This window comes from Ictidomys tridecemlineatus, chromosome 3 (genome assembly GCF_052094955.1).
Source record: "Ictidomys tridecemlineatus isolate mIctTri1 chromosome 3, mIctTri1.hap1, whole genome shotgun sequence".
NCBI classification, from domain to species: domain Eukaryota; kingdom Metazoa; phylum Chordata; class Mammalia; order Rodentia; family Sciuridae; genus Ictidomys; species Ictidomys tridecemlineatus.
In genome coordinates, this window is record NC_135479.1 from 178,681,520 (window position 1) to 178,709,182 (window position 27,663).

Sequence of the window (27,663 nt, forward strand, 5' to 3'; positions counted from 1 at the left end):
ATAAATCTTCACTTCTAAGAACTACATTTAATACCCCACATGCTAGCATTCAGACTTGAAGATCTACCTAAAAATTCTGTGTACATGTAATATTTGCATTTTAAAAATCTGTCTATGATGTATTTATGATTAACTTATTCCCTTTTCTTAGCATATAAATTTTAAACAGTAAAATTGACTCTTCTTAGTGTATATTTCAGCAAGTCTTGAAGTAAAACATACAATTTGCAAAGCCAACAACATGATCAAGACAGAACAAAATTAAGCCATATCTCTTTGAATCCAAGCTCTTCTCCAACTTCAGACTCTGGCAACCATTGGTTTATGCTCTTTCTCTATCAGTTTTCCTTTATTAAAATATCATGTGATTGGGATCATACAATTTATGGACTTCTTTTCCTTGACATAAAACATTTGAGACTCATGTGTGTTGTGGAATAGGACAGCAGAGATGTCCTATTTTATATTAATGCAAAAAGTAAAAAGTTTACGCCTAGAAATGAGCATTCATATTCTTATGTTAAGCCCTTACTAAAAAAAAATAGGGTTAATATTTTCAGAAATTTCAGGGTGTGTTGCATGCAGTTTTATTAAGCTTTCCCTTGATGTGCCATAGATATCAAATTTCTCAATTTTAGCTTGTACTATGGTGACAGCTCTTTTGCCAGAAGATTTCTGTCAAAGTCTGTGCCACACTCGGTGTTAAATCTTTACTTTGCAGAGTACCTTCTCACTCCTGCCTCTTTTTCCAAACTAGGCTGCTGTTACTTATTATTTAGTATTTATTAGCCGTTAGTGGAGTTTATGGAGACAGAAAATTTTCTGTAGACTCCACATAACCCAGCCTTAAATGAGCATTGGGTCTGGGATCAAAAAGTGAAGAATTCTCAGTGTTTTTTTCCCCTCTCAACCTTTAATTGTATGGACTCATAGTACATTCCTATCTCCCCCTCAGTCCCCAAATCCTTATAGGATGTTTTCTGTTACCTTTCCTCAGCTGTAATGGGCTTGTGTCCAGACCATAAAGATGGTGCTTTCTACCTTTCTGTCCATTTAAGCCTGTTTTCCCCTTAGGAGGGATCACTCAGATGGGCTTTGAGCCTTATGATGGCTGCTGTTCTTACCCCTCAGACCTATACCAGGAGAGGTGCTGTCTTAGGACTCTTGCTTTACCCAAATGTTTCTTAGGAGCACTTGAGAGGTTCATGGAGAAGACAAACTGAGTAGTAGCTAATTTACCTTCTGTCTGTGGCTCTTGAGAATACTAAGTTCTCCTTGTTAGACCACACTCAGAATTTAGCAATTTGTTAAATATTTTAGATGAATTTTTCTTATCAGTTTGCATGGTACCTGGCAGAATTTACTCAAGGCCTGTGATCCCTTTATTTTTGGAAATATATATATGTATATATATATTTTTTTTTTCAAGTTATTGGTTGCCTGTCATTTTTGGAACTATGGGAGTAAAACTTTTTGCACCTTTCCCCATCTTCTGAAAGGACCAGAAGTCTTAAATGAGTTTTGTATCTAGACAATTAGCAATATTTTGCTTTTTAAGAATATTGCCATTAAAACAATTTTGAGATTCTCATTTTCTGAGCAATTCTTTTTTAAATTTTGTTTTTACTCTCTATGGTATCTTCTTGTTAACAATAATATTTGAGTATCAGTTTATCCTAACAGTGATTGATGTGAATTTTATATTAATGCAAAAAATATTTTTCAATGTTCTGTATAAAGGTTTTAATCAAAATATGGTAGAGGAAAATGATGTTAGAGAAAGAAATCCACAAAAAAATATGATATTTCGTAAGGGGCTGTCATCCTGCTGGCTCTTATAATCACCTATAGTCAGGCAGCTGGACGGAAACCTGTAACATGGCAACTTTTTACATGAGAAATGAAATGTAAATATATGTCACTTTGTCAAACACGAATTTCTTTTTGTCTTTGTAAAGTGAATCTTGGGTTTGGGAGTCCTAAGTCCTGATACCTTCTTCACAAAAAACATGATGCTAAACTTTCAGAATTATGGTGCCAACCCTAGATGAACAAGGGAGGCAAGAGCCACCCTGACCCTGCTCACTGTGTTCTTTTTTTTTTTTAAAGAGAGAGTGAGAGAGAATTTTTAATATTGATTTTTTAGTTCTCGGCGGACACAACATCTTTGTTGGTATGTAGTGCTGAGGATCGAACCCGGGCCGCATGCATGCCAGGTGAGCGCGCTACCGCTTGAGCCACATCCCCAGCACCTCACTGTGTTCTTAACCTGAGCTTATTCTCTGAATAAGATTGTTGCAGATTTGATAGTAAATTAAAGCGACAACTACCTGTTTTAGTCAGCTTTTTCATTGCTGGACTAAAAGACCTGACCAGAACAATTGTAGAGAAGGAAGAGTTTATTGGGGGGCTCATGGTTTTAGAGGTTTCAGTCCATGGACAACAGCTTCCATTCCTCAAGGGCTCAGGGTGAAGCTAACCATCATGGAGGAAAAGTGTGGCAGAGGGAAACAGCTCACAGGATGATTACGAAGCAGACACGCACACGCACACACTCACACACACACAGAGAGAGAGAAAGAGAGAGAGAGAGAGAGAGAGAGAGAGAGAGAGAGAGAGAGAGAGACACTCCACTCTCCAGATATAAAATATATACCCCATAGCCATACCTTCAATGAACCACTTCCTCCAGTGGTATGCCACCTGCCTCCAGTTAACCACTCATTTAATCTCCTCAGGGAGTGATATATTGATTAGGTCAAGACTGTAACCCAATCATTTCGCCTCCAAATCTTTTTGCATTGTCTCACAGGTGAGCTTTTGGGGGACACCTCACATTTAAACCATAACACTTCCCTAACCAAACCAAGTTCACTTTTACTTGAACCAACCTGGCTCACATGAACACATTTTAAAATATTTCTTTCTGAATTTTAGTAGAATTTTCGTGCATTGTCATTAAAAGAACTATGTACAGAGTACTGAAAGTTGGTCAATAAAATTTTTTTAAACACTTAATGGGCTTTTTTCTTTAAGTTCCTTGCTATGGTTAGTGTAATACTTACATATTTGACTCTAATAACAATTTGATTTTCATTTTATTGCTCTATCTTCCTCAGTATTAGGCAAAAATAAAATATTGTCAAACTGACTGTGTTCTGTTGTACCTAAAAGCTATTGAACAAGTACCTTTCTATATATATGCATAATATGTGGAAGACATATTGACACATGCTTTGTGTGATTCTTTTGTTGTTGTTTCTTTTGTAAACAAGACAATTTGGACTGAAAATATTCAGTTTTTCTACTCTATATGAGGTAAAATGATCTAAAAATCATATTTTAACAAGAGCTTAAGTCTTAGGTGAGGGATGAGAAATGTGGAACAGTTTTGCCTGTTGCCAGTATCTTCAGCTAAATTTCAGTACCAATAAAGCAGAGAAATGGCTACTTTCAAGATAAGTTCATACATTGTATTCTGCTAAATTAATTGTCATTGGGAAACGATTTTTAATATTACTTCTTTTTGCACATTTACCTTTTTTCTTTGAGTTTTCATATCTGTAGAGTATGTTGGATCTATACTTCTTTTGGACTTTTATCTCTCAGAGAAGCACAGAAGCAAACTCAATGCAAACTCAATGCAAGGTCGCATCTAGTTACTGACAGTGAAATCTAATCTTAGAATGAACTTCAAGATTCACATCAAAACAACTTCTCTCCAAGTCTGGAAAATGGAAGCATTTATACACTTACAACACTGCCTGTTTAAGCATCCAATTGAGCAATCATTTGTTTTGCCTTTCCAAATGAATACAGTAGCTTCTGTACATAGAGATCCTGCAGCATCTGATATTCACTGTAACAAAGCCACATCGGCTTCCTAGGGATAGTACTCAAGGAAATTGTTTCTGTTGATTGCTCCTTCAGCATGAGACTAAAAGGTGATCAATCATTCAAAAAAATCACTAATGTAGATGTTAATTACAACAATGAACTAATGCTAGGAATAAAGCCGCAAAAGAGATCATCAGAAACAATGTAAAATCTATTATGAATAACTTTTCATTTCAGCCATTTGAGTGACTCAGATGGGCTAGGCTTTGATCTAGACACAATAATGTCCATTGTGTCCATTTGCCTTCACAAAATTCTTGTTGAGTAACTATTGTTTATTTTATGGCTGAGCTCTGTGAAGCTTAGAGAGAGAGAATGGTTTGCCTAAGTGTACACAACTATTAATTGATATTGCTGAAAGTTTATTCAGCTTCTCTAAGTCTGAGTTACAATTTTACCTGAGGTTATTTGGAGAAAGCTAATACACAAGACAGAAAAACCAATGTGTCTTTAATTCAAAGTAGGCATGATATTTTGCTTCTCTATCTTTATTCTTACATTACAACTTATTTACTGTGATATCAGTTTCATCCAGATGTTGATACACAACAATGGAGATATTTTTAATAATTTATGAATACAATGAAATCGTTATAAAACCTGCCAGGACCCAAGTCTGTAAGGAGAAATACAAGTGGCATATAATATTTACTTGGATCAAATAAATTTAAAAAGATATAAAAAAGATACTGTCATCTGTCTTTGAATCCTTCTCATTAAACTATGGTGATTACCATTACTCATTTTAAACTGGAAAACCATTTATTTTCAGTCAGTTCTTCTCTTGATTGCTTTGTACACATATTTCCTATTTTTGTTTCAAAGCCTGTAGCACTCATCATCAGTAGTATTTACTCTTTGCTTATTAATTCTGTTTTGATTCTCTGTACTTATAAAAAGATTCTGGGTCTGTTATCAATAGGGGCAAAGATTCTTAAACCCATTTTACTTCTTTATCTGAACCTTGTTCAAAGACTGTCTGTGAGCTGCAACATATAGGAAAGAGGTTTTACTTCCTTGGAGAAATTAGTCTCTTTGTTTTTAAATTTTAATTTCCAATTGCTGAGCACCATGTCATGCCATAAGTAACCTTACATACACCCTAGAAATAGTTACTAAGGAAGTTATCATTCATATCCTCTAATATGTGGTCTACAAATTTATATATCCTTGTTTCTTAATAAATTAGCATCAAAGGAAAAATCTCAATTCCAATAACATTTTCAGTTAGAACATACATTTTTCTTCCTACACACTCAATAAGCTGAAAGAATTTCAGGATCGAATTACAGAATGTGTATAATACTTCCATTAATTCACATATTTTTTGAGATTTTAAAAGATACTGCCTCTTCAGAAGTGGTATCTGACATGTTTGAGTCTTGTCTTGATTAGTTTTCTATTTTAAACATTTACTAATGTGTAAAGATTAACTATGAATCCTTGGGGTTAGAACATAGGCATTTACTTCATGCCTAAAGTGCAAAATGTATTTCTTGGAGCTCTCTATATAAGACGAATATATTTTCACAAAAAAATAAACCAAAAGACTGACATTATTGTTCATCGAAGCTGATTTGTAAAAGAACTTCCTGATGGCAAAGATGATACTCCTACAAAGGGAGACCAGGTAGTCTTTGTAAGTAAAAATAGGTGATGTGTATGTCCTGTTGTGCCCACTGCTGGTAAGAAATTGATGGCTTGATTACATAATTGTTTTAGGTCCCCAAAAGTATATATTTCATGATTTGGCTTGCTTCAAGCCTCTCTGATTTTCAGCTTTTCATATTTATTCTATTAAATCTGTTTCTTTCTGTTTGCCCTATTTTTACATTAAATTACAAAAATATCAATGGTCTAATCTTTAGTAATGCGCAGAGATACATGAGTAATACATTATGTCAAATTAACACGAAAAGTCTAACACTATTTATTCCTCCCCATAGTTCATTTTAATTAAAAAATGTATTCCTAAATACTTCCTTGATTAGGGACTAATGCTCTATTAATTTGAAACACATCTACTGAGAACAGAGTAAATTCAGAGAGAGGAACTGTCATTACATGAAACATAACTTATCACCCTGAAGAATACATTATGCCACTGTTCTCATTGCACACAGGTTTTCCATTATGCATAAAAATGCACAAAGCAAGCATAATGACAGATTTGGGGAGAAGACTGTAGCAGTGGAAACTCATGAGGGATATCGTGCAGGTATGTATGCTAATAGTAGAAAAACATTTGCAGTTTGCAATACCAAGAGAAAAATAAATATGATGGATGAATGATGTTCCAGACAAATGTTTTCTGAAACATACTCATAGATTTTTAAGTGACTGAGCTTGAACCAATTTATCAGTGACTCTCTCAAGTTTATTGGACACCGATTGCACATTAAATACTTAAAATTTTAGAAAAAACTTAAAAGCAGGAAAACTCAATTCCAGTTGTCAGGGTGTTAATATTCAAACTAATGCAAGTATGATTCAAATGAAAACAACCAATTAAACATTTTGAAGCACTAGTCAAAGAATCATTGATCAAAAGTCTGAAATAAATAGTCACCATTTTTCTTCAGATTACTTATGAGGGGGGGAAGGTGGGGAAAAGTCTCAGCTAGAACTCTCCATTGCAGAGAATATCGCCCTACATTTAGGATTACTCTGTGCTATATGCTAAGGAGTCATAACTTCCTTGACTACATCTACTAGTCAGTAAAATACAAGATCATTGGCAGGATAGGATGGAGGGAATATGTTATTTTCTGACATTGAGTTAATGATAAAACTATTTTATATTTGTATGCAATTAGCTCCATTCTTGTATTTAATTTTTTAAAATTATGTTTATTTTTACTTTTATATTGAAAGGTATGTACAAATTTTATAATGATAAAAATAATTTAAATATTATTTTAATAAAAATCTTTAATTCCTTCTCTCACCATATGGACATATAAAACTCATAAGGTCACTCCAATTCAGAAATGGAAACACTAAATCTTGAAGGTTTTATTATGATTCACAAAGAAAAATAACCAAAATACAGCAATGAAGAAACAATTTCATGTCTTCTAAATAATTCCAAGATACACTATGGAATGCTTATAGAATTAAAAAAGGTTGGAGTTAGGGGGAAAAGGTGGAAAGACAGAAGGAGGGAGGGGAAAAAAGGAAGAGGAGAGGGGGAGACAGATGAAAAGAAAAAGGTAGGAAGGAAGAAAAGAGAAACTTAATGAACTAGTCAGGGTTTTACTTGGTTGAGTGCTATGTTAATTGGTGTATTTGGGAAGCAATTTTATCAACAAGTTATGCTATGGAATATATAATGTGTGTCTCAACTTGCACCAATATTACACTGTCTGAGCTAATGCAGCTTAATGGTAAATCTTGAAAACAGCTACTGTGAATCCTGCATTATCTTTTCAAAATTATTTTGACAATTCTAATCCCTTTGCATTGCCATGTAAACTTTAGAACAGCTTCTCAACTGTACACGAGATGGTGGTGGGGCAGAGGCATGAATTTGCTTAGAGGTATTTGGGATAATTGACATTTTTAATAATACTGTATACTTTAATCTGTGAATATGGCACATATTTATCCATTAACTAAATATCTCTTAGTTTTTTTCATGAGAATTATATAGTTCCAGTCTACAGGTTGTGCACATACATTCTATATGCAATTCAGTATTTATTTGTGTGTGTGTGTGTATGTGTGTGTATTTGTGGTGTTGTTGCCAATATTTATTTTTATTAAATTTTCATTTATTTCCCCAAAATCTAAAATATATATATTTCTTATATAGAACTATTGGTAGAAACTTTGAAAATTTCTATATTTCATCAGAGTATTTATAAATATAGATACTTTTAATTTCTCCTTCTCCAATACATATGCTTTGCCTTTCTCTTAATTATTAGAAAATCTGGAAGTGGTGAATTCTTACACTTTTAGGGGGAATAATCAATCTATCTCAATTATATATAATGTTAGTTGTGGTTTAGGTTTTGTTTTGATAAATGTCCTTTATTAGGTTGAAGAAACTCCTTCTGCCCCTTTGTTTGCTGAGAATATTTATGATGAGTAGATGTTGACCATGGCCAACTTCTTTCTTATATCTGTTGAAATGATTCTTTTTTAAACCTTGCTTATTTTGTTCAAATGTTGAATTACATCACCCAATTACATTACTCTGTGAGCCCTAAGTGTTGAACCAAACTTTCATTCCTGGTGTTATTGCTCCTTTGTGATTCCTTTGGAATGTAGTATTATTTTTTTATACCTCCTTACTTTAAATTTGCTAATATTTTGTTGGTAATATTTGTAAATATGTTGAATAAGGATATGACTTTGTAGATTTATTCTCTGCAAAGAGAATAGTTCTGTAGTGTCCTTGAATGATTCAGAGAAATGTCACAAATGACTAGAGAAGTGTTTCAATCTCATATTTTCTGGAAGGCTTTGGGTAGAACTTGTATAATTTGTTCCCTAAATTATTTCAGGAATTAGTCATTGTAAACATCTGATGTGTTTTTGTTTTGTTTTGTTTTGTGTTTTAATATAATAGTGCAGTCACTTGGTTTGTCTATGTTTTAAAGGTGTTACAAAACACAAGAGAAAAGTGTCCACTGAATTCATGGTTGGTGAGTTACAAGTTGGAATAGAAATTTTGAGGCAAAAGAGGACATAGGCTAGACAAAGAGGTCAGATGGACAGTCCAAAAGTGCTACAATGCAGTACAGGGTCTTGTTCTCCCATTGCACAGTGCAGCTCCCATCAACAGAGCTGTCCCAGAAGCAAGAACTTGCTGTGTGTAACCGTTCTTTTTTGCATAAAAAATTACACAAGTCACAATATATTTAAGTGGTTTTCCCAGCTTGGTGAGTTGGCTTAGGGTTTGTTCTACAACATTTGTGGTCAACTGATTGACTTCGCTGTGCTGGTAAGCGTTATTGCCAATGGCACTTTCTATAGCTTCTTTGATAATGTTGCTCACTTCATCAACAACCAAAGCGGTCTCTTTGGCAGCCTGGAAGTCTTTCATCTTTCCTCCAGCCTGTTGCCTCGCGGTCTCCATCTGGCCTGTTTTGCTTATTTGTTTGCTTGTTTGTTTACAGTAAGTTTCTTAAAATAAATTCAACATATTTAAGATGTCCATACTATTGACATGGAATTGATTGTAATATATTATTATATTCTAATACTATAAGGGTTGGCAAACATATTATCCTTCATTCTATATATTGGATCTTTATATTTTCTCTCTTCTTCACAAGTCTCAATAGGGTTTATTTATCTGTTTAATATTTTCAAAATATCTACTTTGACTTCTTTGCTTGGCTCTATTTTTTTTCTTGTATTCAACTTCATTGATTTTTATCCTTATATTTATGTTTTATTTTGGTTTAGGTTCCTATTCTATTATTATTTCTTACTACAGATCATTGATTTAAAAAATTATTTTCCAATATAAGCCTTTAGTGTCAGAAATTTCCTGTAAATTTTGCTTAATCTTCATGCCACAGTTAATCAATTGTGTTTTCATTTTCATCTAATTAAAAATCTTTTCTAATTTCTAGTGTGACTTCCATTTTGATGCCTGGATTATTCATAATTATGACAAAGTGTTTCAAATGTTACTGGATTTTCTGAATATCTGCTAAACAAGCCTAGTTAAGTTTGGATAAAACCATAGTTTGTATGATTTTAATCTTTTAAACATGCTAAGTTTTGGTTTCTATTGGTGAATGTTCCATGTGTACTACTTTTACTAGTTGACTTGGGTTACTATAACAAAACACCATAGACTGGATGGCTTAAATTTAAAAAAATATATTTTGAAGAAACTCCTTCTGTCCCTTTGTTTGCTGAGAATATTTTGAAGGCTGGGAATTCCAAGATCAAAAAGCTAGCAGATTTAGTATCTTGTAAAATATCTCTTCCTAGTTAACACATGCTACCTAACTGCTGTGTCCCCTGCAAACAGAGGGACAAATTTTTGGTGTACCACTCTTCTTAAAAAGGCACTGACCCCATTATGGGGGTCCCAACCTTATAACATCATTACACCTAATTATCCCCCAGACATCCCCTCCAAATTAGAAATTTAGGTTTCCGTATTTAAGTTTGGGGAACGCAAACTTTCAGTCTATAGCATGTACTTTTCAAAATTTTATTCCATTGATATTGGTTGGATTGTTTCATAAACTGCATTGAGGTCAATCTGACACTTTTTTTTTCAAAAAATTCTTAACTATCTATCTTCTTGTTCTATCATTAAGACAAGTGTTGAAGTCTCCAACTAAAATGATGGATTTGCCTCTTCTTTTAGTTCTGTCAGTTTTCACTTATGTAATTTCAAAACATTGTTTTTAGGGTAATACTTTCAAGTTTTTTTTTAAAATAATTGACATTTTTATTACTATATTATGTTTATTTTTATTACTGCATATATTCCTTGTTCTCAATCTTATTTTTTCTTGTATCAATATTATCATATAATTTTCTGAAAATTAATATTTCCAAAGTAATTTTTCCTATCTTTTGCTTTCATTTATATTTCTATATTTAAAGCTGCTTTTACAGAGGGCAGCCTGTAGTTGAATCATGCTATTTTAGCCATTCTGACAATACCTGTCTTCTCACAATTATGTTGATACCATTTGTGATTGACCTAATTTCTGTATAATTGGAATTAAATCTAGAGGATGATGTTTGTCTTCTACTTGGTTCACTTTTCCCTGTTTCTTTTCTCCATTTATGCACCTGCTTTTGGATTAATTCATCTTGTGATTTTATGTTATCCTTAATAAAGGTTAATCTTGTGCTCATTAGTACTGTTTTTATTTTCAATTGCCCAAGGGCTTACAATATTTAATTGTGTTCTAACTTCAAATAATATTATTCCATTTTAAATATAATGGAAAGAACAAGCTTATTGAAGCATACTTCAGTTCTTGTCTTCTTTAGTTTGTTCTGTGATGTTCATATATTTTACTGTATATATACATAACCGCATAGCACTACTTTATTTTCTTTAGACACTCAACTTTAGAGTTAATGGTTCCCAGGTTCCAGTACTCTAATAGTCATTTGCACTCATCCTCAAACACTTTCACTGGAATATTTTCCTATATTCTTCTTACATTCACAAATGGTACCAAGAATCTTTTCCTTCTAAACTCTACCAAAGGTAAGCCAATGTTCATTCTCCATCCTTCTTGGTGAGGCTTATCCTGCCATAGATTTCATGTTGCTTGTTTACATGCTACTTCTAGTACATTTACAAAAAGTTATGACTTCGTAGTTTTTCAGGTTTTCTTTCTAGATTGGAAGCAATTTTTTTCTCTTTTTTTTTCTACCTCCTACATGGAGATGAACCACTTACAATAGAATTTAAAGAAACTACAGCTGCCAAGGTAAGAAGTATTAATTTGGGGACTTACAACTTAGTACATTCTGTATACAGTAAAGAAGAAAATGAGTTAATTTGTTACTCTATGTTATAATAAAATTTTATGGAATATTCCATTCTAAATGAAATATTTTATGGTTTTTCCATTTATTTATCTTTGTAGTATAATTTCAATAGGGTATTTTCAATTAAAGAATGTTACTAAAGTGAATTGTCGGTGTGGTATAAAAACATAGTCTAGAAATCCATTTCAGGTACATCAAATAATTATTCATGCCCTTATTGAAACTTTGGGTGTTAAAATGATGAAGACTGGAGCTGGGGTTGTGGCTCAGCAGTTGAATGCTCACCTAGCACATGGGAGGCTGGATTCAATCCCCAGCACCACATAAAAATAAATAAATAAAATAAAGGTATTAAAAAGTAATAAAGACTATTCAAACACCTCCTTGGATGTTAACTTGGAGGTTATATTGACAGTAACAGAAAAAAACAGGCCAATAGTGTTTGATTTTTTTCTTAAGTTGTTCATATAAAATACAGAATAAGTTGTGTACGATGGCACACATCTGGAATACCAGTGATTTGGGAGTCTCGGTAGGAGAATTGCAAGTTGAAGACTGGCCTCAACAACTTATCAAGCCTTGTCTCAACATAAAAAATAAAATAAAATAAAAAAGGATTTGGGATGTAGCATCCTTGAGTTTAATCTTTAGTTCCCCCAAAATAAAATAAAATACAGAGTAGAAAATTTTATAATATTTATGAAATATTATGAGGAAAATGAATTAAGAAACTTAGGAAAAAACTGAATCATATGTTTCAAAAATTGATTCAAGAGACAGACAAACAATGTATGATAAATGTAATCTATGTTTTCAAAAAATGGTTGGAATTAAAATAAAAGCCAAGAAGAAAACATAATGGGCCTATTTTATAGCAATATTTAAAAATGAAAGGAGTTTAATCAATTCATTAGCAGGTATATGTAAAAGCACTCCAGTTATGCCTAAGTAGATGGCTCAGTCTGTAGACTTTTGAAGTAGACCAGCAAGAATAACCCTATAGGACATAGTTTCACACTGAGGAGAAATAGAAAGGAGTAAACTGAAAAATAAGATAGAAAATAGAGCATTAAAAGAGAGAGAGAGAATTTGAAGAGGAAAGTAAAGGAATAGACCAGAGCTAGGACATTTCAGAATAAATTATCATTTTTTTTATTACAAAAAGCAACAGAAGTTAAAATTCTATGACATTAGAAAAGCTGTCCTGAACTATCCTACTTTAAACATTCAGAAAATTTTATTTCACATAACAAGTAATAGAAAGGGACTAAGGCTCAAACTCCAAAAAAATTATCATGAAAATCAATAATCTGTAATAATATTATATTATATACATATAGAAAATTAATGAAAACTTATTATCAAAAATGTAGTTAACCTATGACTTCATCATGGTACATGCTGGGTAAGTGCTCTAACCCTTAGCTGCATCCCTATGACAGTTTTATAATGTGGCAGTTATGATAGGATGTGGAGCTAGACTGCTGGCTAGATACAAATCCGTCTATATTCCAATAACAGTACTTTGGAGAAATCTCTTCATTGATTAAATGGAGATACATTCAACATAGTTTGGTCATGAGGATGAAAAAAATTTTGATGAAGACATTTAGTTTTACATTTTGTATAAAACGAAATATTCAGGGATCCTTGCTGTATTATTTACAAATATGTTTTGTCATTCCAGGAAAGGTATCAATATCTTATGCAGGTAAAATAGGAAAAGTAAGATTTAACTTAAAAGTAATATTTTAACTGTGAAGAGTTAAAATTTGAAATTAAAAAAAAAGAAAATGTGAAACTTCACCTAAATTGCAAATACCCCTTCATTGAACTAAATGAGTAGCTTGTAATGTGTATTCCAGAAGAAGTGGTGAGTAACTTCTCACACTATTGAGTTCTTAAGTCTTCATCAAATTTACTACTAATTTTGTTCATTATCCTTTCTAACAAGCCTCTCTCTCTGTCTCTCTTTCTCTCTCCTTCCCTCTCTTTGTCTCTTTGTCTCTCTCTTCATATGATATTAACTTAAATTTTTTTAAAAAAGCTCTTTTAAGGAAGGGAAATTTTTGTTCTGATTGCTATGATTACTTAGGTCAGTAAGGATGCAATATTTTGGAATTTCATGGACCATTACTCTGAAAGCCATGATGAATAAATAAAGAGTCAAGCTTGATTAAACTGATTCACTTATAGATGAAATTTAACTTTGCACAGTATTTTTCAGATTCAAGTTGGGACCCTTTTTGTATCAAGTCTGTGACAAAAAATGGGCACATGTGCCTATAGTTTAACTTAATGTTTTATTCTTTTCAAATTGCAGTTCTGAAATAGTTTTAACATTTATAGTCATTCTTCTTTGAGATTCCAAAGCCTAAAGTTGCTAATATGTTTTACCTTACTGTTTTTGAAAATATTAATCACTTCATAGTTTCTTGACCTTTTAGGAAAATTTATCTAACAACCACTAAGTGCTGAGTACTATGCTAGGCTCTAGAGAGACAACACCGAGCAAAGACATCAATATTGTGCTCTTCAATTTATTGTTTTCTCATTCAAAATCAAAACTATCTAAATGGTAGTACAGAGAAAATAAAAAGATTTATCTCAATCACAAATATTTATTATATTGTACATGTATAAAAGGAATGACTATAATGCAAAGACATCTTGCCTCTTTTTTAACTCTAGCACCTCTAAATGGGAAAAAAGATTAAAAAAAATAGAATCATTAAGTAAGCCATTATGTTATGCCACATAAACACTAAGAGATGCATGGGTATTCCAGTGTCATGTCTAAGACTGCCAGATGCTTTCTAATGTAATCACAGAGGCAATGCAAAACAATACAATCATTGCTTCAAAAAGTCTGTACCTCCTAATACAAAACATCTACACCTCAACTATGAGAAAAATACCCCGAAGCTGGATCAATCTACCCATATTCATTTTGTTTTCACAGAAGCATTGATTATGAGTCTTCCAGACTGGTGGTTTCAATCATGATTTGAAATGATTTGATTTAAATTGTATCTTTCCTAGAGAAGATTTGTCCAAACACATAGAGCATATATTCCACTGAAGTCTTCCAGATTTTAAATCAATCAGTAACTGGAATTCAAACAGGGGTAACCACATAACTTACATTTCCAGGTTCCAATGCATTATTGTAGAGAAATTGCTGAATATTCAGAATGGGGTCTACTAAATTTTGCCCCAGTTCATTCCCAGGTTTGTCAACCTTCAGGAGAAAATCTTATTGAGAACAGAGAATGCCCTGGGAAACAAAGAATGAATTGTTCCAAGCTTCCCAAGAAACAATGATACAGAAAGCTAACCTGATTTTTGATCCAAAGGTTATTGTGTGAACTTTGGGATGTGGTAAAATTTGTGTATTAGTAGCATTTAGAAGTTCTTGTCCTAATAGCCAGAGATGATCTGTAGAGAGCTGGAATCTAATAAAATTCTGGAAAATAAATTTTATTTAAGCATAAATTGCATACATGATATATAATTAAATATGCTTATGCACATTTAATTATATAAGTACACAATATACATAATGTATATGTTTATGCATTTAAAATTTAATACATACAAGTAGTTTTGTGTTGGAACTAATGTGGAAATACTGGTTAAATTAAGATTTCTCAGTTTTCAAAGTTTAGAATAGTAAAGCATCAGGAGAGAAAGAACAGCTGTTTCTCTACCAATTAGACTTTGAATTTCAAAGTACTTTTTGTGGCACATCTTGTTATTCAAATTTTCATTTAGCCACACAAGTGTAATTGAAAAATGCACATTTTCTAAGAACCCCTGGAAATTTTTGAAATATAGCAGGTACACTTACCACAAACTTACATGGACAAGTTTAACTTGAATAAAGAAAATAGTACATATCCTATATGCCAAAAATGTTCCTAATTTAGAGTCTCTGCTAAATCTTGGGCATATTTAGGTTGGATTAGATTCCCTTTTCCTGTGTGCCTGCAATATCTTTATATGTACATATCAAACAGCCATATTGCCTACCTGCACTGATGGTTGGAAATGGCCAAGAATTTTCTACGAGATCAAACTTTGTCAAATTGCCATATGCAATCAGGGTTGATCCCTTCCTGAGATAAGATAATTATCAAGTGTCACTTTCATACTGAGAAGAAGAGAAACTTCATTTTGTTGGTGGTTGTTCTGTAGCTCTCTTCTTGTTTCTTGACTTTGGAGAGCTTTTTGAGAGCGACTTCCTTAGGAGCCCCTAAAACCAGAAACCACTCCCCCACAGTAAATCCCTTTATTATGTCTAGCTCTATATTATTGGCTCGCTTAATTCTATTATTAGATTAGTTCATTGTGTTGGATCAAACATAATTCCTTGTTCATTTACTTATCTTTGAAAACACTAAATCTCTCTATGATTAAAAAGAAAGATAAAAATGGGTTATCCATTTTTAATTTGGAACAGATAAACAATTCTGCTGACTGCTTTGTGAAATAAAACAAAACACCACAGAAACTTCTCTCTATATAGTTGTGGTTTATTCCAAAAAGGCATGGGAACCAATGCTATTCGTAGTCAATTAAAATTTAGTGCTTGAATATGCCACAATTTGTTCTTTAACCTTGATGGATTAACTTGAGAGATGTCAAAAGTGGCTGCCAAGTTTCATGGGGAAAACAAGATAAGATTTATCCATACCAATAGATCTCTCAGCATGTCTGGTTTTTATCATTTGCATTGCCAAACAATTGTATATTCTAAAATGATCTCAGTGAATAAAGAAATGAAAAGATACACTCTGTTTCTTTTTGCCAACACTGTTATATATCGGATTATCTAAGCTTTAAGACTTTGACAGGACATGAATAATGACAAGGATAACTTCCATGTCAGAAACCTAGATTACACAACCCAGGTGGATTATCAGAGCACTATGGAATTTTAGTGCTTCAAAGAACTTAGAGACAATAAAACCCTTCACTTTTCAACATTTTTCCAACTTCATTTTAGCTCCCGCAATCAATTGAAATACTCTCTTGTGTGGATGATATTAAGTACAAATAATTTCTTGCACATCATTTTTAAAGGCAAACAATAACTTTCTGTCACATTGGGAGGATGAATAAGTGATCTGAATTACTCTGAATCTTCTATAGGTATAAATGCCAAAAACTTGCAACTGAATATGCCAGAGTATGCTATTTTGGTATTAGTGTACACAACTTTTAGGAAGTATAACTGTTTTGTCACTGTAACTTCAAAATTTTAAATTAGTGCTATAGGTCCAAGTATAATGGAACTAAAAACAAAACAAACAACAACAACAAAGCAAACCAAAAAACCTTCCCAGTTCAGATTTAAACATGAGTTTAAAATATCTACCATTCACCAACCAAAAAACCTGGGCCTCAGCAGTCTTCTGGTTCTGAGCAATAAGAGTGAAATTTATTTTCACAATTATTCCTCTTTGGGTTTTCTTTGATTCAATAGACTCTCAATCCATTGCACTGCTACATTTTTACTTCTTTGCTCTCTTCCATTTTATCAATAAGCATGCATGTTGAAAGTAAAACCAATTCATGTCAAATAGAACATTTGAGCATAATTCATAAATGATAAGTCAGTCATTTAAATATTGCTTGGTTAAATATAACTGGAATAAAAATAGTTTTGTGCTACATCTTTCAACTTCATGAGTAAATTTCATCAAGTACACAGCTTTTCCTCTTGCTTGATAAAATTAGCTGCTATAAACTTAGCTGCCTTAAGGGTTTCACTGTCCTGCCTTTGTTTAAAAAGAAATGCAGCTTCACAAATTCCAACCACAGTAGAATGAAACACATACCTTTTCATGAAGACTGACATTTCATTGTGAATGACTAGTGGAAATCAAGTTCAAACTTTTTTCCAAATTTGAAAAACATTTCATGTTTAAAATACATTGCATTGATAATATATTCTAAAAAAGAAGAGAAATTAATATAAATCTACAGTCTTAATAATCCCTTTTATCAAGGGTATCTTAGTTTTCAAACTGACAAGATTTTTGTCTAATTACAAATTCAATGATTGTAGAAAACACTTTTATGGTACATAAATTTTATAAATTTTTAATTTTAAGTAGAATATTTGATGTAATATAATTATGACATGTTATGAATAATGACAAATGCAAAAATGTTCCTAGAAAACTTTAATTCTATGGCTCATTTACTTAATAGAAGTCAAATTGGAGAAAACTTACAGCAAAACAAGCTTTATAGAAGATCCTGTAAGTTTCCATATTCACTTCCAATTCTCAAAACTTGTATAATTTTGTATTTTATCATTCTTTTTAAAACGCTAGTACTTCCAAAAAAGAAATAACTAGGTTGTCTTTGTTCTGACAAAAAAGAATGAATAATCATATTGTGAATACACACTATGAACATTGTTTCCAGTCTACTCTGCTACCATACTCTTTTCACCTCTTCCCTTAAAAAGACAAAGGAAAAGGTTAAAAAGTTACAGTAAAAAATAAATACACTGAGTCAAGCCCAGCTCTTCTTTTGATTGACAAGCACACTTCCAGCCAGAGGAATTCTGATTGGGTTCGAGTATCTGTCATGGTTCCAATCTTACTTTCAGACCATATATACCAAGTCTGATTTCATTTCCTATTCTAGTTGTTTTTCCTCTCTCTGTAGTGAAAAATGTATCTTGAATCTGGCTGTTCCTTTCAGCCACTAGGCTTTCCTTGATTTTTACTCCTCCTGGAGCTCAGGTATACGTCTTTTTGCAAGAACCATGACCCTCCTATGGTTAAAGTCATCTCTTCTTCTAAGTGTCTCAGGCACCACATAAATTAGTGGTTTCAGCTAATCAGGTGAAAGAACAAATACTACCAATTTCAATAACAGCCTAAGAAGACATTATATCCTGACTTGCTAGGATCCTTGCTTACTCAGTACAAGTCAAGATGGTTTCAATGTTCAAATACATATATTTGTCATAAATGAATATATACTACAACATGAAAATAAATATTAAATATTTACTTAATAAGATGTAAAATTTATGAAAATAATTTCAGAGAAATTCCATTTTTACAAAATTATATTAAAATTACCATTAAACATTAACTATTAGGCTTCAGTTGCCTCATTTATATAATATTTTATTTCTGCTTCTCACAACCATTTTCTAGAAGAAAAATCACTACCCAGATATATCAGATATGAACTCTTATTTTCAGAGCCAATGTTTATATTATCCTTTTCTCGCCTTTCATAAAATAATTCTTAGGTGAAATTGCACGTAAAGAATGTTTTAATATATTTTTCTCTCACTCTGGGGAAAAATCAAAGAAAATTAAGTTCACACTGTTTCTTGCTTTGAGGTTTTTAAGAGGTTCAAGTATATTTACCTTCCTCTTATTGAATAAATAAGAAAAAGAAAGATCTCTTAGAACATTAAAACTTTGTCTCTAGATATACTTGTTTATGTGAAAAACAAAACTTTTGGTTCTCTGGATTTTTAGGATTTTTCTCTTTTCCTCTAAGTTGAAAAGCACATGATAAACATTTGTCATAAATCGTAAGCTCACCTTTGGTTTTTGGTTTTGATCCAGCAAGTGTTCTCCATCACAAACTCTTCATCTGGAATATTTAACTGATGACTCCCTGCAGATAAAGCTGAAAGAAGATGATTTAATAATTCCATTCATGTTCTAGCCTCAGCTTAAGTTGTCCTTATTTTATATTTATTTCAAATATTTTCCCCTTTCCTCTATAACTATCTTTATAAGTTGTCCCTCCTTTTCATATGGAAAAAGGTCTTTAATTTTTTTTACAAACAATTGTTTCCCATTCATTTTTATTTTTCAGTGAAAAATAAAATTTTAGATCTCTTAAAGAACTTTTTTGCTTTCTTTACTAAATTTTTTAATAGAGATCAAATTAATACTTAATTGAGAAACAACTCAAAATGTTAAATCCTGAGTATATGTTAAGCATGAGGCATAAAATGATTAAGACTGATTCTTCTATAAAGAGCTCAAGATCTAGAACAAAAGAAATGCGAAGCAATAACTCTGTTAAACAAAATGGAGTACAGTGGGATGGGGGAGGGGGGCAAGTAAGCAAGTGCATAATCTCACAGGTCTTGTTTAAAATCTGGCTGTCACTCTCAAGGTAGGACATCGGTCAAGTTCCCTATTATTTGAATCATTGTAGTATAATTTTGAAAATTGCTTTCCACAGGAAAAAAAAGAATATAAGTTTTCAGTTATAGGTACTGTTTGCCCATTGTCTAAAATTCTCAGACACATATTCAGTGAACATTTCCACACAAAAAGAAAGAAGTTAATTTAATAATATGCATTCCTAAAGTAAGTTGTGAGAAGGTAAAATACCTACCACAGCATGAACATAATAATAACTGAATAACGTACAGTCCCTTTTTCAACTCAAATGGAGGAGACCCATTTTAACAAGGTTAGCCCAATACAACTAAAAATTCCTGGACACAACACCAACACCTATCAAAAGACTCTGAAAAATGGTAAGAAAGATGTGGGCGGCCCAGGACCTTTTCACTTGAGGAATGGCAGAGTAGGTCCTGGGTATTTTTGGTTTTGGTATGGCCTCCCAAGTATTCTGTAGACTCCTGCACAGGGGCTTTCAGAAGATTCCAGGCCAGAACCTTCAAGACACTAAGACAAAAGCAACAAAATATTGAAGCAAAGTATGTTCCCTGAAGGGACCTAACTGAACAAACTCTGCCCACTATAGCCAAATACCAAGTAAGACCCTCTTTTTGTGGTTTCAGTGAGAAAAAGCAGAGAGCTGACTTCTCACCCCACCTTCACCACCAAAACAGGTGCAGCACTGATTCACCCGGCAGCAACACTGGCTGAAACAAACAAGGGCCATCTTCCAGCTAGTAGAATAGGGAAGCAGGTTGCCCTCCAATTCTCCTGCCAGACACTGTTGGGGATCTGAGTAGGGAGCAGGTTGTCCTTTCCTGGACACATCCTTTGTTTTCCTTAATAGAGAAGAGTCTGACTACTCTTTTCATTCTCTTTTACACTGCTTACCACCATATCATTTAAAAATGTTTTTATAATCCACATCTTCTGTTTGTGGCACTTGGGACTCAAGTTTTTATTCTATGCCCTGACACCAGCGATGATCTTGTTTTATATTATAAGATATTATTCTATTTCCTTCTGCCAGACACCTAGTCTAATGAAAATAAACTGCTGTGATAATTTCCACTTCAACATCCATTCAAAATACTAATGATTACTAATAATTTACTATTTATAATTTTGTTTCATTTACCATATTATAGTATATATATATATATATATATATATATATAGTATAGTATATATAGTATATATTATAGTATATATTTGTATTTACTTTTATGCCTACAAATATTAATATAAGAATGAAGTTTATAAGTATAATAAATCAGAGCCATGATAGGAAATTATAAATTAATGTTTGGTGTCATCAACAACAAATAAATAGGATTTAATTTTTAAAAGCTTTAATCTATAATTCTAGAGCTGTGATTATGCAATATTTGGCCATTACACACACACACAAAGTAGTAGATATGTAAAATTGTTAATATTTATCATTTTATATTCAGAGGGATGTATTTCTCAATGCTAATTGTCTAAAACCTAAAATCAATAATACACTGCTGATACCCTCGAATGGATGATAAGCAGATACATATATTCTCTATGGTACAGAATAAATGTATATATTCTCTATAGTATAGAAAAGATAGCAAACATTTATTAATGTTTCTTTCATTCATTATGTGTGAAAAATAAGTGATTGCACTAATTTCTTGGCTGCTTATCATACTATTGTAACTTAAACTAAATGTTTGAGTAAGATGTTACTAATAATTTTAATCTTTGTATGTAAGATGTTACTAATAATTTTAATCTTTGTATGTAAGATGTTACTAATAATTTTAATCTTTGTATGCTTTCCATTTTATGTTTTCAGTTTCATAGTGTAGTTAAGTACAATTGGAATTTAATAGATACAATTTCATCTGCTCATAAAGATCTATATTATCTTAAAAAATCTTTATTATTTCAAAAACACTTTGGCTTTTTCTTTCAAAGTCATATGATGATTATACAAAATTCATTACATTTGCATGTTCTAAAATTTTACCTAGAACTGAAAAGATTCTGCTCACTCTTTCAAGCTAAATGGAGGACAAGCCTTTTTCATGTAAATAATTGCAGTAAAATACAAAGATGTAAATAATTTATAATGTGATTAATTGTTTGCCAACTGCTGTTTGCAAGTATACCCAAGATTGGATTTCCTAGGCCTCCGCCAGTCAGCTTTGCTGTATCTCATAGCAAGGCACACAGCTTTTTATCTCACCCCTATTTCACAGGGTCAAGAATTGATATTAACCCTTTTCCAAACGACCAACTACAACTAAAAAATCACATAGCAAAATATGTCCGCAGGATATAAGGAAACGTAAAAGGGTAAAAGGGCAGAAGGGAGGCTTTTGGGAGAAATAACCAAGTGAAAAAATGATATTTTTAGATTCCTAAGTATTTTGAAAGGAAAAAAGTAAAAGAACAGTGATAGGCTCTTGCCCAAAACTGACATGGTACCAAAAGGAAAATGCAAAGAAGAAAATGAAAAGCTGCTCAATGACCTTTGCTTTAATGTGTTGAAGATAAGATTTGCTTGTTCTTTTTAATAATATGGCTGGCAGAATAGAAAGAATTCTTACACCTTACACTTTTCAGTTTCCCCTCGTCTATAGAGAATCTCAAATTACCCTTTACTGTTTCAAACAGAGAATATATAAATTACTAAGGCATTCATGATTTTAGCTACTTAAATTCCATTCATTTATAAATCTTATGACCTAAAAGCTGTTTTCACACAAAATGAAACTGATGTATTTGTATGTATATGATCGTGTGTGTGTATATATATATACAAACATACATACGTTTCTGTAATAATAATAACTATCTTACAACTACTGTTAATAAATATTGAACACACTTTCTTCCAAGCACTGTTTATACAATCTGCATATAGTTTACTTAATTATTTTATGACTTTAGTTCTAGAGTTTTTAATGGTGAAATTAAGGCATAGAAATTTTAAGAAACATAACCAGGATACTACAATTAGAAGTTGGGAATAATAGGCTCCAATCTAAAGCAGTCTGGTCCTCTTATTTATGAATTTTACCACTGTATTATGGTGAACCTGCTCATATGTCCATATCAAAATTTTTATTTGTGTATTTAATATTTCTTATAAATGCTGCATAATTAATTCTATAGAACAAGTACTTTCTTTTTATTTGTTTCAAATGTTTATACGTTAAAAGGAAAACAAACTTTCCATTTATAAAGCAGATATTTATCTACAATTGGAGTCACAAAATTAAATGCAGTCAAGATGTGGTTCCTGTGTAGAAACTCAAGCATATAAATGGTCTCATACAGAATACCTAAGCTACTTAGGGATGAAGCTACATGTTATAACAGCACATCACATGTTGTCTCTCAATACAAGTCACATTCTTTTTTTTTTTTTTTTTGTACTGGGGGTTGAACGCAGGGACACTCAACCACTAAGCCACATCCCCAGCCCTATTTTGTATATTATTTAGATACAGGGTCTCAGTGAGTTGCTTAGTGTCTGGCCATTGATGAGGCCGACTTTAAACTTGGGATCTTCCTTCCTCATTCTCCTAAACCACTGAGATTACAGGCGTAAACCACATTCTTGCATTGTCCATTGTCCATGTAGATTTGCTCTCTATAGAAATTGTAATTGACCCAATGAAATTTGCTGAATTATACAGTGAAATTTTAGGAAATATTATATTTTCATATAGTTGATCCTGAACATTTGCAATGCAATTATAAGTAGTAGATATATAAAATTGTTAATATTTATTATTTTATATTCAGAGGGATGCATTCCTCAATGTTTAAAACCTAAAATCAATAATATGCTGCTGAGACCCTCAGAAGGATGATAAACAGATACATATATTCTTTATGTTACAGAATAAATATATATATTCCCTATGGTATAGTAAAGATAGAAAATATCCCTTATAGTGTTTTATTAATGTTTCTTTCATTCATTATATGTGAAAAGAAGTAATTGCACTAAATTCTTGGCTGCTTATCATATCACTGAAAGTATACTCATACTGTGAAAATGAATAAAAATTTACTGTGTGTCAGATATTCTCATAAAATAATTGCTGATATATTTCACAGGGAAAATAGTTATATGAAATAGTTAGTCTTTTTTTTTCCCATTATAGTCATTTTCCTCTCTTCAAAGAAAAACTTAAAAAGATAAAGCTTTCCTGCCCAGGACTTACAGATTTTGCAGGCCCTCACATTTCATCTATATTATTAGATTAATCTTTTTCAACAAAAATTCACTTATATTTTGCTAATAACCTTTCATCCTGATAGACTAAATTTATTAATACAAACACATTTCATTTATTTTCTAGACTTAGAGGACCTGTTAACTGTAACATATATATTCTTTTCATTTTACTTTTACACAACAGTTTTTACCACCTCCTCACAACATTTCTAAATGGATTAGGTGTGGTTTTTTCAGGCATTCAAAATTATGTCTTCATTTATGATTGCAATCTGGTCTCTCTCATTTCCTCCAGTTAAATTTGCCTATAGAGTGTTCTTATGACTACCAACTAGTTTTTGCAGCAAGTATCTACCCTCTTCCCTTTTTGTACCTACATTCTGGACATAGCTTCTAGACCTTCACATAACCAAATAGCTCTTATCACTTTAGAACCAGTTCAAATATCTCTTCCTGTGTAAGAATCTATGTATTCCCACCTCCTAATAGTGATCTTGTTCCCTCTTTTGGATTCCAACAATATATTATTATCTCTTATGATATCTTCCCTTCTCTATTACTTATAATTAATTAAATATACATATATTTTTTCTGTTGCATGATAGCTTCATCAAGTGCAGCACTCTCTTCTGACCCCCAGCAGCATTCAGCACAGTGCCATATGCATTGTAGGTGTTCCACTTGTTTTTTATGGAAAGAATAGGCTTTCTGAATACAGGGTGTGGTCAAAGTTCACCTATGTCAAAAATCAACTGAGGAATTTGCACTTAGAAGTCATTGCATTTTCCAAAGAATGTAATATTGATTATTCCCTAAAGCCACTCAAACTATTCACCACATTCTAAAGTCAGGTAACTCTACACAGATATGGTTCATTCATTTTATCTGAAACGTGTCTGGACCTCATGACTTATAACTATGAATTCATGATTTAATTTTTTACCTTCCTCATGCATCTATCATTTGTCATGCACTTTCATAGACTCCTATGAGACATTTTCTCATAGAATTTTTTTCTCCTTATTTTTGCCCATTAGTCTGAAACTCTCTTTGATTGACCAAATTAATAAACAAATAAACCAAAAACTATTTCTGAAAATATAGTAATCACCAGAGATATTTTTAATAGAAAATATATAAATTAATGCTTACCGTAGCTATTGGTTTCAATTTATTACATATGAATACAACATGCATTTTTAACATTCTACAGAAATTCAAACTGTTTTGGAATCTTTAGACTGTGGAAAAAAACTGTAAAGATATGATATTGAAATTATAATAAAAATATTTTGAACTGTGGATTTCCAGCTTGAGTTGTAAGTCCATATTTTTGTGTTTTCTATAATTATTAGAAGCATACTTCAGCTTTATTGTGTTACTAGCCTGCCTTTTTCTAGGTACTAGTGGCACTTTTAAATAATTCTTTTCAATGATTTCATGTGGTTGCCACACTTAGGAAGCAACCACTGTAATTCCAAAATGTGTCAAAATCTGTCACATATCTGCTTCATTATTTAGTTAAACTTGAAAAAGAAAAGATTTTTTTTATCTTTCCAAAGGCATTTCTGTAGAAGAAATTATATACAAACACACAACACAAAAGAAACTGAATAAGAAAAGAAAATTGACATTTTGATTTGTGGACTCTCCAGTAGGTCCATCATTCATCCAGAAAAATATCACTATTGTCACTCTTCTGAGGCAGGGAGACTAATTGGTGCAGCTGTGGCAGAACAGTCTTTCTGCAGGGAAAGCTGCCTTGCAAAGAAATGGAACACACTAAAGGATTTGCAGGTGTTATGAATTGAGTCTAAAAGATGAGACTGTGTCTGATTAGAGAGCGCTAAAGATGTATAGATGTGTCTTTCAAAACACTGAGTGACTAATATGCTTTTTTGTGTGGATGACAGTTCTTTCATTGAGCAAATATTTTTGAATTTGTACTCTGTACAAAGCAGCGTGCCAGGCACCCGCCTTTGCCTAAGAAGCAAACAGTATCTGACATGACGGAAAAGACGTCGAAGAATCAACATGAAATGAACTCTCCCTCTGAGGTAATGCAGCGCCTTATTTTAGTTTTCTTTTTCAGTATGTGACCCCCGTCCAAGTTATTATAGAGATCATAAAGGCATTAATGATAGTGAACATTTACCAAAGTGCAGAGGTGAAATCAGTTGCCCAAAGTCATAGAGGTTTAATGAATTCCTGGTTTAGTGACAACGACTTCCCCACAATCTGCTATGATTAGATCAGAAAAGAATTCCTGACTAGCATAGACTTACACAACCCTGGTGCTTCACGAAGAATTGTTATTTACGATTTAATGATAATGGGATCTTGCTCAGCAACCAGAGACCAGGTGAGGGAAGGAGAATTTAGTATTGGACTGTAATGAAAGAAGCTGAGAATGTCCCTAAAAAGAAGGAAAAAGGCATCAGACTCCACACTTTCCACATTACAAGATCATTTTCTCAACAATTTCTCCTGGTGCTTTGGAGGAAAACTATGAGTATGGAGTTCTGAGGTGTATTATTTGGGTAATCTCAGACAAGCTTTCTTAGTTAGCATCCATGATGTCAGTTTCCTCGTCATCCTCAGGCTGCCTTTTTCAAAGCATTGATTCCCCTCTGTATCTGTTCTTATCTTGGTGCTCTTGAGGCTAGGAGTTGTTTTATCTATCTTTATAAGCTAAAAGCTTAAACATATCAAATATGAAGTGATAGATAACTGTCAGATCAAAGAATAACACAGGGATAAAATACTCTCCTTATCTACTTCACAGAATTGCTATAACTATTTTTTTTAAATCTTGTGAAAATAGGGAAATTTTAAAATGCATCAATGTTTAACTTTATTCTGTGTGTTATTTATTTGTGCTAGTTTATTTTTGTTTTGTACAAAACTGACAAAGGTAGTAGTATTATTGTTCCCCTTTTTACAGATGTGCTGAGAGATGAATAAAAGCCAAGATAACTTAACAAATACTGAGAACATGTATACTTTTTACTCACACACTTCAATGTATACTCACACACTTCAATACAATAATTGATGCTCAGTACTTATGTTTGCAAGCAGGTGGATTTATAAATCGCTTATAGATATACTTCCATCCTTCTTGATTAAAATATCAAAGCAAACAAAAGAGCAAATTACTGCTGAACTGTGGTTGATGAAGGCAATGTCAAAAAACAGAAAGACCTGGGAGACATGAATCAGGTGGCGGTGGTTTAAATTCTCATCCTGTTGTTCTTCTGTGTGGTCATAAACTTCTGGTTGAATGTATCAGAGGCTCTATTTCCTTATCTGTGAAATCCTAAGGTTTAACTAAGGATTATTCTAAGTGTTTTAATACAAACCTGATAGGCTTTCAGCAAGATATTGCTGCTATTATTAGGGTTATTATCATTATCATTTTCCACTTTTTATTTCTCCTCTATTTTTACCTGATGTACAAATTCATTTGCCATTTATCAATAAAGCACCTTGTTTTGTATCAGGCATTTCTTAAAGTGCTAAGGAGCCATAAAGGAGTGAAAGACAGGTATAGCTCTCTATATAAACCTTACCTTCCAGTAAAAATAAAAAGATAATACACAGATTGAATATACAAAGTAGATTATATATAAAGACAAAAATATCTAAATATAGGAAGGGTTCAGGAGAAAAAAATGATGCAAGCAAGTTACATAGGGTGTCTCAGGATAAAGAGGAGTTTGCAGTTACCATAAGGTGGTCAGAAAAGAAAACACGAAGAAATAAGGATGGAAAATCATATAAATATCTTAAGGAAGAACATTTTGAGCAGAGGTCACAGTAATTGTAAGAGTCCCAGAGTGGGATTATACTTGTATTTGTTGATGA

At 32.4% G+C, this 27,663-nt stretch overlaps 1 pseudogene; it reads right to left on the reverse strand.

The window, feature by feature from the left end:
• Nucleotides 1–8,610: 8,610 nt before the first annotated feature.
• On the reverse strand, nt 8,611–8,950 carry LOC101969228 (dynein light chain Tctex-type 1-like; annotated as a pseudogene).
• Nucleotides 8,951–27,663: the final 18,713 nt, after the last annotated feature.